Source organism: Pleurodeles waltl, chromosome 8 (genome assembly GCF_031143425.1).
Source record: "Pleurodeles waltl isolate 20211129_DDA chromosome 8, aPleWal1.hap1.20221129, whole genome shotgun sequence".
NCBI lineage: Eukaryota > Metazoa > Chordata > Amphibia > Caudata > Salamandridae > Pleurodeles > Pleurodeles waltl.
The window spans coordinates 1409109699-1409123954 of record NC_090447.1 but is presented as its reverse complement, the minus strand read 5'-3'; positions in this window follow the sequence as shown (position 1 = coordinate 1409123954).

Below are 14256 nucleotides of genomic sequence, written 5' to 3'. Positions count from 1 at the left end.
CATGAAAAAATGGGACTCGATAGAGAATCAAACTGTCAGGCCTACTGCGCTGCTTCGATATCAGTACCTCAGGGTGAGACATGCTATGACTGCACTGTTAGGTGATGATATGCGGGAGCCCCCGGATGTACAGGCTCTCTCTGTGGTGGTACTGAATCACCAACCTCAGCGATTGGGCTCCTGTTTATATATACAAATACAGAAGACACACGCTCATGACCTGGCAGCGGCGCGACTGGAGTGGCAGAGCTAGAGGTGCAGATAACAGATGATCAATGGCACTACTGCTGCTCCGTAACACGTACGATCTCTCTGAATGGCAGACATCAGCTAATTCACTTTAAATACCTAAATAGAGTTTACTACACACACCCTTAGACTCCATAGATATGGACTACGGGCTGATGTGAGCTGTCCTAGGTGCGGTGAGGAACAGGCTGGCTTCTTGCACATGTCCATGGCCTGCGAAGGGGTGCAGCATTTCTGGAGAGCAGTGTTTGGCGAACTGGGAACAATTGTTGGACAGCGACTAGATTTTGAACCAATAATAGCGCTTCTGGATTGGGATAGGCAGTTACCGAAAGCATTCAGAAAGCTGTTGGTGATCGGGTTGCTGCTGGCCAAGAGACGCATAGCTAGGCGGACCAAGGTCCGGTTCCAACAGTGGAAGACTGGCATAGATACATGGTATATTGTAATACACAAATTATAGCAAACTGCTCCCCCAACAAATAGGCCTGCAAAACATTGGGATATCTATAAGAAGTGTTTGATTGGCAAGGAAACGGGTGAGCCGGAGGCGAGTGAACCTGTGTGATAGGAGGCGAGAGAGCTGGGAGTTATGTGAATGTGGCCGGGTCCCTTAATGTCACATGTAGGTGGAAGACTCAAGACCAGATCATGAGGGCTAGTGTCCGTGTCTCATGATTTTGTACTATCTGTTAATATATACTGTACATGACTGCAATTGCATGTCTGTAAGTGGAACTATTCAAAGCATAAATAAAAGTTTTAAAACAATGTTCTACGGTGTTCTAGGGAGAAACAGAGTTGTAGCATTGCATAAAATGAAAGTGAAAAGCTACAAATAGGGTAATGATCATAAAGCATAAAGTTTAGTTGACAACGTGTTGGCAGTCAATGTGTTAGATTTTATACAAGAAATCTAAATTGTTGGCTCATCAAATGACTCCCAGATTTATACAGGACTTACATCAAATGGAATCAGGGTATTTGTTGTCTAATTTATCTCTCTGAAAAAAGTTAAACTCTTGTAAAAATAGAACAGAGAAAGACAACAGTTTGGTTGGTTCATACTACGAGTACTGGGACACTGTGGGGGTCATTCTGACCCTGGCGGGTGGCGGGCGCAGCCCGCCTGGCAGGAACCGCCATTTGGTCGCTCTGCGGTCAAAAGACCGCTGCAGCCATTCCGACCTACCCGCTGGGCCGGCGGGCGCTAACAATGTTAGCGCACGCCGGCCCAGAGGGAAGGGGGCCTGCAACACTGAAGCCGGCTCCGAATGGAGCCGGCGGTGTTGCAGGTGTGCGACGGGTGCAGTTGCACCCGTCGCGCTTTTCACTGTCTGCTAGGCAGACAGTGAAAAGCAGACTGGGGCCCTGTTAGGGGGCCCCTGCACTGCCCATGCCATTGGCATGGGCAGTGCAGGGGCCCCTAGACACCCGTTACCGCCAGCCTCTTCCTGGCGGTGTCAACTGCCAGAAAGAGGCTGGCGGTAAGGGGGTCAGAATCCCCATGGCGGCGCTGCTTGCAGCGCCGCCATGGCGGATTCGCCCAGCCGGGGGAAATCTGGCGGGAAACTGCCGGACCCGGTTTTCTGACCGCGGCTTTACCGCCGCAGTCAGAATGGGCAGGGAAGCACCGCCAGCCTGTTGGCGGTGCTTCCGTCATTCGCGGCCCTGGCGGTCTTTGACCGCCAGGGTCGGAATGACCCCCTGTGTCTTCCCCTAAATTATTGAAAACAGTATTCTCTCACACGATAGGGGTCCTGGCTCATGTTGGCTACTCCAAAATTATCCCTGAAGTTTCCAGATGCTTTCCATGGTGAACCATTAGTAAAGAAATATCCCCCAGATCCAGTGGTTCAAAGTATCCAAAAACCAATAGCTTCCCAATGGAGACACCAGGTTGAAAGCAGAAGCACAGAAAACGGAGTGAAGAATCATGTCTTCACACTTCTAATTTCTGGTGCTGGCTATTCACTCTCCAGGCTGGGATTAAACACACACTTTTCAGTCAGCAAACTTTCACCCAGGAGCTGCTTATTTCTCGAAGAGAGTTCTGCTTTTTCTTTCTTCAGCCTGTTCTAGAGTCAGGTATCAATGGTTTCTGTTGTATGCAGCAGTTCTAAATGGGTAAAAGTTCCTGTTATGCATTGGAGCCCTTTTTTTGTGACTGTGAAAGGATAAAAAGTGTGTCCATGTATTTGAAGCTGCTTCCCTGGGTCCTACTATTTAGTATAATGCTTTAATATTCCTTGTGCTTCGGTCCCGAGCCCATATATTTTCTGGATGCTCAGCAATTTTGGTTCAGCTCTAGGGCCAGAATGGAACAGAAAATGGGCCCAGGCACCAAAATAGACATCACCCTGCTTTGCAAATCAATAGCCAACAAGCATTTTCAATGCAACGGGTCTCGCATTTGTTCGAGTTAGAGCTATTAGCACTGTAAAGCAAAAACAAAACGCAATGCGATCGTGCTGCATGGAAAATAAACAGATAAAGAGGTCCGGACTCCAGGCTGAAAACATCGAGCCTCGTATGTTTTTGGTACTTTACCAGTGCTGTGTAGGGGGGCTAAACACCGGAAAAGACATGACGTATTCATGCCTTTCACCAATGAAAGCAAGCGGATTTGAAAAAGCAAGCCCACGAACCAATGTAAGTGACTGACGTGACATGGGCGTGGTTTCAAGCCCAAAGAGAGATTACAGAATGGACAGAGCACTTTGTGCTCGCCCATAAAAACTAGGCCACACCTGAAAATCGGGATAGTTTTGATCCTGTAAAGACATGCAAAGTAGATGTTTTGCAGTGTATGAGAGACTGCAAGAATTTGTGCTTGATGTAGACAATATTTGTGGTAAATCAGGAAATTCAATAGTAAATACTGTCCCACCATTCCAGGAAACAGCCACACACCAGCCAAAATATACAGCCATACACTGACTGGTCAGACAAGTCCTCCTACCAGTGCCAGTCCTTCGCTGGTTAGCCCTGAAATATCTGTAGGTTCTCCACTGAATGCTGAGAGTATCAAAAATAAATGTAGCCTATTGTGAACCCCACCGCTGCCAGTCCCTTTTTGCAGAATAGACAGTAACTTTTTAAAACCTCTGTATCCCTAATCCCTCTACCTCCGCACTCTCTCTTCCTCCCAGCCATTACTTGCGGATTTATATGCTCGACGCAATTTTCACCTCAAGCCAACACATAGCCTACACCCATACCACCGAACTCCTCTGGACTGACCACCACTGCATCCACTTCTCCTTTGCCAAACCCCCCGCACACCACCATCAACACACCACACCCTACCGCATGTGGGACAAGATCCCCACAGAACGCCTGAACTCCCAACTGGCTCACAACCCCCCCCCCACTCCAACGACCCCAACACAGGAGCCCACAACCTCTCAAAATGGATCACCACCTGCGCAGACACACTAGCCCCCCTCAGAAAACACATCGCCACCCGCAACATCAAGAACGCCCCATGGTTCACCCCCCAACTCCAAGACTCCAAGCGCAAATGCCGCCAAGCAGAGAAAATATGGCATCAAGAACCCTCTACAACCAACTTCTCTACCCTCAAAGCCACCATTCGCACCCATCACCAACTCAAACACACCGCCAAAAGAGACCACTACAAGACACGCCTTGATAACAACTCTCAAAACAGCAAAGAACTCTTCACCATCATTAATGAACTAGCCAAAGCCAGCAACATAGACCCTTCACACACACAGCCCCTATGTGACGCCCTCTCCAACCACTTCCACCACAAAATCCTGGACATCCACAACAGCTTCATACCACACCCACCCACCACACACACCCCTCACTCACCCAACTCAACCCCCACTCATGATCCCCCCACCACACTCACCACCTGGGCCCCCACCACACACGAAGAAACCGAAAAACCATGAACTCCATTCGCTCCGGATCCCCCTCCATCCCCTGCCCACATCGCATCTACAACAAAGCCAGCCCAACCATCGCCCCCATACTCCGCGACATAATCAACTCCTCCTTTGACTCCGCCACCTACCCAGAATCCTGGAAGCACACGGAAATCACTGCTCTCCTAAAAAAAAACAAAGCCGACCCAGAGATCCTCTCCAACTATCGCCCCATCTCCCTCCTCCCCTTCCCCACCAAGGTCGCAGAGAAACTAGTCAACACCTGCCTATCCCATTACCTTGAAGAAAACAACACTCTTGACCCCTCTCAATCCGGGTTCCGCAAGAACCACAGCACGGAAACCGCCCTCATCGCATGCACTGACGACATTAGGACCAAAGTCGACAAAGGCGAGACCGTCGCATTCATCCGCCTAGACCTCTCCGCAGCCTTTGACACTGTCTCCCATCACACACTCCGCACATGCCTCCACAACATAGGAATTCACCACAAAGCCTTAGACTGGCTCACCTCCTTCCTCACTGACCGGACTCAGAGAGTCCGCCTCCCACCTTTCCACTCCACCACCACCAAGATCATCTGCGTAGTCCCCCAAGGGTCCTTTCTCAGCCCCACACTCTTCAACATTTACATGATCCCCCTAGCCAACATCCTCCGATCACACGGAATCACTATCCTCTCCTACGCAGATGACACCCAACTCATCCTCTCCCTCACCCGCAATTCCACAACTGCAAAAACCAACCTACATGCAGCTCTCATCGACACCGCCAACTGGATGACAACTAACCACCTCAAGCTTAACTCCAACAAAACCAAGATCATCATCTTCGGCCCCAACAAAACCATATGGGACGACTCCTGGTGGCCCACCGCCCTAGGACCCGCACCCACCCCCGCAAACCACGCACGCAACCTCAGCATCATCCTGGACCCCTGCCTCTCCATGACACAGCAAATCAATGCTCTTACCTCCTCCCGCTTCCTCACACTCCGCACTCTAAAAAAATCCTTCAAATGGATTCCCCCAGAGACCAGGAAGACAGTCACCCATGCACTCATCTATATCAACGAAAGAGGGCACCCTTTAACCCTACACTGCCCAGGGTCATACAATAAACATACAAAAATGGCAGGAAGGGATAAATACAATTATTAATTTGAAGAAATCAGTGATGAATCCTGATATTTGGGGACAATTTCTTTCCCTTATTTATTTTTAGTTTTTTAGTCATTTTGTAAGTAACGGTAAGCAATGGTTATTCGATAAACATACAATAAATATTAACATAAAACAAAACATAAAATGTTTTTGCATTCCAGACATACTTTAACGAAAAACACCTCATTGAGTTATGAAAAATACACAAAAAGGAAAAAAGGGTATGTGCCCCTCGTACAATCTTTATCTTGTGGTCACTATCAAGCGAGTAAAGTTGTGATCCACTGAGACACAATGGCTGAGGACCTAAACTGCACCCAGCTGTCAAATACCTGTCTCTTTATTACAAACTGTGTTATATGGTGCATATCACATTTTCTTAGTACATTGACTTGTAAGCCCTCAGTCTCGTATATATTGCACTCATCAGCAGAAGACTAGACCACGGTAACGCCCTCTACGCCGGCACCACACTCAAACTCACACGCAAACTCCAGAGAATCCAGAACTCAGCAGCGCGCCTCGTCCTTGGCCTCCCCGCCACGAAAGAATCTCACCACATCTCAAAACCCTTCACTGGCTCCCCATAAACAAGAGAGTCACATTCAAGATCCTCATCCACGCACACAAATCCCTCCAAAACACCGGCCCTACATACCTAAACGAAAGAGTGAACTTTCACATTCCCACCCGCAACCTACGATCAGCCAACCTCGCCCTAGCCACAGTCCCCCGCATCTAACGCACCACCACAGGAGGCAGGTCCTTCTACTACCTCGCCCCCAAAACCTGGAACTCCCTCCCCACCAACCTCTGCAAAACCAAAGACCTCCTGCTCTTCAGAAAGAACTTAAAAACATGGTTGTTCGAACAGTGACCCTCCTGCCCCGCCCCCCCCCCACAAGCGCCTTGAGACCCTCACGGGTGAGTAGCGCGCTTTATACATTTTTTGATTGATTGATTGATACAAATTGTCACAAATGTAATACCAGTCCTGTATACATCTGGATTTCGTTTTCAAGCCTTTTGGTATGAGAGTGTCTGTTAGTAATAATGCTACTTCGGTAGGCCGCCCATATATCCCATATATTTTTTACATACTACTGAGGACACCCATTGGCCATGTAAACCAGCTGCTCCCTGACCATGCACAAGTCCATGCTTCTCTTCCTCTCTGCAAGTGAAGGTGGGGCCTTGAGAGAGAGCCAGCTAATTAATAAATATTTGAGGAATTTAAGCACAATTAAATGAGTAAAACGTGTACTAAAAGTCCTCCTTGAAATAACGGTGTGTTTAAGATGTGCAAAGTGTAAAGTGGCAATGTTGGCGAACACCATAAACAAACAGGCTTAAGTAATGATTAACAATGATTAATGTAGAATTGTTATCTAAAATGTTGACACATATTAATATGAATACCAATGTAAGTGAATGTAATTATTATTTTAGTTTAAAATATGAATTACATGTCTTTTAAATGTGGGCCTACATGAAGAGGCATAAAGCTAACTCTACATTTAAAAGGCTGTGCAATGTTTTTTCTGTCTTAGCAGCTTCTAAAAACTCACTGTTCATTGTTAAAACTGGCTGACCTCATCAAAATATTACAAATGTATAATGAATGGATTTTCAATATCCTGTGTAACTCCCATTTGGTGAGAAAGTTATGTTCCTTCTGTTGTAACTTTTGTTTTCGTTTTGTCCTTCCTGAGATGAGATGAGATAATGTGTACCATAGAACAATGATTCTCAGTGCTCATCTATAGCCTGCAATAATTGTATTTCTGCTGCGGAAACTGGTGACTGCAGTGCGAATGGAGGAAACAAAGATACTTCTGAAGACGTGAATAGTTGTAATTGGTTCTGACCTAAACCACCCCATAGACTGACCAATAGTATTCTAGTTAGTTGCTCTCTAGGGTTTTAATATAGCAATGTTAGAATTGATGTACATCAGTTCCTTTCCAGAGATTCTTCCTAACTTTCAGAGACTACAGATCTGTGTTAGATACTATTGCTTGATGGTTCAGATGCACTAATGTCAATATTACTGAACTGTGTCCCCTTGTCTTGAATGAATGAAGACTGAAGATGCTCTGCAGATGAAGACTTCGCTGCTTGCTGAACCAATCCATAAAGGAGAGGTGTAAAATGTGCATTTGTGTTTTGCAGATTTTTGTGTTTTCTCTCTTCTAGAAAATCCAACCGCTATTTTGGATAACGCTCTAGCTAGATGTTTTCCAAATTAATTTTTGTCTGCTTCTTCTTTTTGCATGTAAGTCCCAACATGCGTGTCTAGTTGGAGGATAGTCTAGGATGTCATGTTTCTAATCAGACTGTTTGAATTAAATTGTTATTGATTCACCTGTGTTAAAGAAACGTATTCGGGGACGTGCGCGAAGGTTAGTGGCAACCTGAACTTCTGCCTGGGGTGGGACTTCATCCCCCAGGCTCCTATGCTTCTGTTTTGGCACATATTACAGACGCTCTGCACACACTGCGTGGGACGCACACGAAGGTTAGTGGCAACCTGAACTTCTGCTTGGAGTGGGACTTCGTCCCCTAGGCTCCTGCGCTTTTGTTTTGGCCCATATTACAGATGCTCTGCACACGCTGCGCGGGACGTGCGGGAAGGTTAGTGGCAACCTGAACTTCTGCCCGGGGGGGGACTTCATCCCCCAGGCTCCTACGCTTCTGTTTTGGCCCATATTACAGACGCTCTGCACACGCTGCGCGGCATGCGCATGGGACGCATCCGGGCGTATAACTGGGCTAAGACCGGGTCAAGTGGGGCCCGTCTTTGCCAGTCATCACCCGACAGAGGCCGGGCTGGACACATTCTATTGATTGCATGAAGTAAGTGCCTTGTTGGGTTTTAATATTTGGCTTTACAGGGTTCCCCTTATCTTTGCTGTTATATGATGAGAAAACGGAAAGCAGTAGATGCTCCTGTACCATTGAGTGGCACAAAGAAACTAAAAAAACGGTCCAGCAATCAAGTGAGTTCCTCAACCATTAAAGGAACCAATCCCTTAGATGATATTGACATACTGTTTTAAGAAGTAGAGGCCATCCTAAAGAGCAATTCTCACCCCGTCCATTAAGAATGGCATACCTGGGAGGAGGATAGTTCCGGAAATATTTAAGAGGAAGAAGAAGACGCAATTAACTAATTCCCCTGTGGAGACTGCCATAAATGCGGAACCTCATGCTTCCAGGGAAAATTATTTGCTCCCATCGTCTGCAGCATCCTGGAGTGTCTTGGGTGCTCCGTTATGTCATAGGGGTGTCCCCTCCAAGGGTGCTGAGGTTTTTCCTCCTCGCTAAGCCCAGTGGTTAGGGTGGTTCCCAATATACTGTGCACAAATAGGTTTGGGCCACTGGCGGAGGAAGGGGGTCTTCCTGCCTGTACTTTACATACACTGCCTGGAGCCCCGTCACTGATGATATTACCCCGACCAATTTCACTCCTGATTCTGATGGAATGCAATTGCCAGATAAGGGAATTGACTTGGCCCTTCTTCTTCAGAAGGTGGACAAAGTTAAGACTCTGGTGCTATCACTAATGGAAACTATGAAGGAGAAATTGATGCAGATGTGTGGATGTAGATGTCAGATGTTAGATGGGGAGGCCGGGGGGGGGAGCACTGTTATGTTTGAGCCAAGGTCAGAAGATGGTACCCCCCCTTGGGGCTGTGTTCCCCCCTTCAGATAATCCACCTATATTCTGTGCAGAGGGCTACCAGCTAGTGCCTGTAAGTGTAAGCGGAAGCATAATATAGCTTCTAATACCAGGAACTCCCTGGGAATCCAAAATAACATTAATGCTCAGCCCGATGCTTTCGATAATGGGCAACGGGGGAATTTCGCCACCCAAGTATTAGGTGGGGCGGTTAGTTCCCCTGCACTCCCTACCAAACCTTCTAAACTTTCTATTGATGCTACATCTCAGTATGATGCTAACAGGTCTGTCCCTGTGGATCAGGGTTTAGGATTGAGAAGCAAAGACAGTATCATCCATATGCCCAAGCTGCCGTTTGGCTCACTGGAGAGCCATGAGTCCTTGATTAACAAGGTCATTCATTGGCTACGTGCCCGGCATAATTGTCTTTCAGTCATTTGTGCTGATATTCTTAAGGTGGGCAGATACAGCCACTTGGGGTCAAATGTTTACCGCGCCGGACATCTTTGTTGCTGCTGGCTGGTGCTGAGGGCGGGAACCTCAAGCCCCTTTAAAATTTACTTCGCGCGCCCGCCTCGCGGGACGCACTGGACATCTTTGTTGCTGCTGGCTGGTGCTGGGGGCGGGAACCTCGAGCCCCTTTAAACTTTACTTTGCGTGCCCGCCTCGCGGGACTCGCCCGGGCCAAGGGCGGGCCCATCCTTCGCCAGTCATCGACTGGAAGAGGCTGGGCTGGGCCACCCCCCTGATATTTTTTTTTTATTGTTATTTCAGTTTAGAGTCTGTGCGTTTACCAGGTAAAAGTAGTTTAGCAGGGAGAATTTGATCTCTAATTTTACTATTTTGCTATTTTATATTTTTTAGACTTATTGAACCCCTCTGGTGAGGGATCTAACATTGCACGGACGCTTTTTAGCGCACCGTGTTGTTTCGTGGTGAAGTTAGTGCTCGTTAGGGCTGGGTTTGGTTATTCCTCTTCTGTTACACCATAAATTATTTAAGGAGTATTCAGATATGCAGTAATTACTCCAAGGATAGAAGGTCTCATTGTTGTCCTTTAAGGGGTACGTGTGAACTTTGTATTCATTATGGGGAAAAGAAAAATTAGTTTGCAACAGGGGGACTGTGGGAAGGGCTCTTTAGCCCAATCTTCTATTACTAGTTATTTATCCTCTGTAATCGGGGCTATCGCATCTGAACTGTAACAAGTAGAAGAAAGGATTGGGGTCGTTCAAAAATCAGCTCCGCAGCCCCCACTTGAGCCTGCTGTACACATAAATACTAACACAAAAACTAGGCCATTATCACTGGCTTCGTCTACCAACATTATACAATCTGGCCATGATGCTATGCCTCCTCTAGACTTAACCAAATCTCCAAGCTCTAATGTTAACTCATCTCTGGAATGCTCCCAGGCTGACTCTCCTCCACCAAAGAAGAGGAGAGCGGGAAAAAAGTCTAAGAACATAATAAAGGACCTGGGCTCTAAAAGGAGACCTCATACTCATCAGGCAATTCGTGCTAAGGATTCAGTTGTTTTGGCTTCCACTACTGAATGCTCTTTGAATAGGGATGTTCTTTGTGATTTTACCAGCACAGTAGATTCTATACTTAAATCTTTCTGTGTAACCCTAGAGGAGAAACTCAACACGATGATCACTAGAAAGCTTGACTGTTTCTGTAATGATGTGATTAGTACTCTATCTCAATCACTCAATTTAGGAACATTAAGTACGGGAAAATCTCACAGTCATGAACAGGAAAACAAATCAAACCATTACCTACATTGTTATGTCAAGGAGTTGGGATTCCCTTGGCCAATCCCCTGGCCGTTTTTGGCCCAGACAATATTGTGAATGACTTGTCTCAAGGGAAGCCTAAGGAAGCTTGTCCCTCTAGGTTACAAATCTCGTCATCTAACAAACTTGTAAATCATGTAGAATCTTAGCACCTACCTGCTGATTGTATTCCGTATGTATTGGTACTATCAAATGTTCCTCCTTTGGATAGTTCCAAATAAGAAGATACACAATCTTTAATCAGGAAGTCTGTTCACTGGTTGAAATCTAAATTTAAACCAAATATTCACTCAAATAATAAGATCCTTATGGCGCGTAGAGTGAAGGGGGTTGGTTACTCAAGGGAAACGGGCGAGGGAGATTGTGTTGTATTACATTTTTCAAATCCTTGTTCAGTTGATTATTTTTTGGCTAATTCTGATCTATGCAATAGGTCAGATAATGGGATTCAATTTCACTCACTGTCATTTTTGCGACCTCTCTCTCTTACCACACCGTTTTACTGCTGACTTAAGTAACCCCATTTTGGTCCCAGTTAAGCCACAATTCCAGGTAAACGTTCCCACTAGCAACCGTTATCTGGCTCTTAACTCTCTCGATGAGAACAATTGACTGACGGTACTGAAACCCCGTGTCCCAAAAATTTGGTGAGATCAAAGGGCGGAAATGTTTATGATAACTCTATTCTGGAAGAAGGGAAGATTGCACTTGATACGTTAACTCCTAAAAACACTGATGATTCAACATTATGCCTTGGGTTTAAACCGTTAACCTTGTGTTATGTTTAATTATTAGTTTGTATTTTAAGTGGCAGTGCGCCTTTATGGAGGGTTGCCGTTTAAGTATTATGGTGACCTCAGCAGCATTCCATCGGATGTCAGTTGAGATGTCGATCTTCCGATGGATGGCTGCTGAGGACGTTGGTGTTGACATAAGGAAATAAACTCTGCTTTCAGGAACCTTTTGTCTGCAGTTTTTCTTCTTCACTTCGGATACAACATAATTTGGCGACGAGTAGGAGTTGAATCAACACCAACAGAACAACCGAACCTACGCATGTACAAGTGTTTTCAGCTGTCCTCGCAGCTGTTTCTTTTTCTGGTTCCTGTAAGGTAATAATGTTTATGTTCGGAAGTGAAAAGCAAGTTTATTCAGAGGACGTTTCCATCTGTGCATTGTGAATCCGGTGGAGACCCGTGCTTAAGACTTTGCTTAAAGTATTTTATGGTTCTATTGATTGACTTCTTCCAGCGCTGTCTATTTAAAGACTCATATCTTAATGTATGGCAACGCGTATGTCTTGCTAGTGACTTGATTTATGGCAACGCATATATTTTGCTAGAGACACAGTTAAGAAATTTCTACCGGCAGTTTTCAATCTGAGCCCGTGCGCTTTATTCCTGCGTGACATAGCTACCATAGTTACTGTTGCTATACTTCCTCACTCTGTGCATTCTGGACATGGGCCCGGTTTCTTCACAGCACAGTTGCCATAGTTACTGTCCAGATAGACTTCAGAAGAGATTCGAAGAGTCATGAGTGTTTCTCTGTGCAAGCTTTGCGTTTAGAAGTTTTGCATCTCGCATTCTGTTTAATTTTCAAGAACCTTTACACACTTTCCTATAGTCTGAGGAGTCATTGAACTTTGCGGCTGGATAATTCTTCAGTGACAGTTGGAGTGTTACTGCGAGTTGTCAGTGATTCGCACACTTTCATTCAAGCATCTTATGGAAGATAACAGGATCGTATACAGCAGGAGTGTTCCTGCGAGTCTTCAGTGATTCGCACACTTTATTTCAAGCATCTTAAGGATTGCAGTTGGGGTTTATCTGCACATTTTCAGTAATTTGTACACTGTTAGTTAAACTGTTTTGAGAGTCAACGGTTGTGGTGCAAGTTAATTTCACGGTAACGCTCACAGTTTGTTAATTTTTACCATGCAAACGGCAAATTTACCGGTGGCATTTTTACCTGAACCTGGCATTCCCACTCTGAAATGGCACCACTGGTTTAAATCTTTTGAAAGTTATTTGGTAGCGATTGATGGATCAAATTTTTCTGCTATTCGGAAGAAAGCAATTTTGTACAATTGCCTGGGAACAGAAGGCCAAAGAATTTTTGACCACCTACCCCAAGTTATACCTTTGTCCACTGATCAGTGGGATGTGTTCACAGAAGCTGTCAATTGGCTAGAAAATCATTTTAAAGACGATCTTAGCATCATTGTTGAGAGACACACATTTTTTACTCTGAAGCAACTTCAACATGAGTCGGTTGACAATTTTATAGCTGAGCTCAGGGTATTGGCTTCCACTTGTGAATTTATAGGCCCTTTAGATCAATACCTTAGAGATCAATTAGTAGTGAACTGTTTTGATATTAGAATTCAAGAAAATATTTTATGTTGTAGGAACCCTTCTCTGAATGAAACATTAGAAATAGCCAGAGGTATTGAGCGTTCTGTATTAGCTTCTAAAGAACTGTGTTAAACGAAAATGAACATAGTAGAAAATGTGAACATGGTTTTCCCAAAATCCAAAACAATTGTGTCTACCACAACGGAGTCTAAGAAAAGTAATACTAAGGTTTTACTTTGTTATAGGTGTGGCTCTAAGTCACATGTAGCCAATGCAGTTAATTGTCCTGCGGCAGGGAAAGTATGTATGAAGTGCAAGAAAACAGGCCATTTTGCACGAGTCTGTAAACAATCGCAAAAAGTCATGATGGTTGAGCAGCAACACTCCTCATGGCAGACAGAGGATAATGAAGTTGACTGTATGAAAAGGTGTGTTTTGATTGTGGATACTATGCATGACCGTAACACTAGTTGCAAGCCTTCGAAAGATCCTGTGTGTGAAATCAAAATAGGTGATGCAATGTTAGATGTTACGGTAGATTCTGGTTCACCCATAACCATCGTTTCGGATGTGAATTACCATTTGAATTGGAGTGATCTCACCTTACTGCCGCCTGATGTAAAAACTGTAGCATTTGATGGTCAAGAAATAGATATGATGGGGTATTTTGTTGAGAAGGTTTGTTACCAACATAAAACCATTAATACTAAAGTCTACGTGGCAAAGAGAGGGTACAACATTTTGGGGTGGAGAGACCAAGGGCAGTTTGGAATGGTTCTCAGACCAGGTACAGACCAACCAATCACTTTGGTTGAGAAAATTGACTTGAAGTTAGATTCTCTTCAAGATGTTCTTGATAAACATTCAATTATTTTCAAAGACAGACTTGGTTTAGTAAAGGGGTATGAACATAAAATTGTTCTTAAACCTGGTGCTGTACCTGTGGTGCATAAAGTGCGGAATGTACCTTTGAGTATTAGAGGAAAATTGAAGGATCACCTGTGTGAATTATGCACAGAAGGGGTGGTTGAGCCAGCTGATTCATCTCAATGGGTGTCTCCGATTGTAGTGGCGGTTAAGAAATCAGGG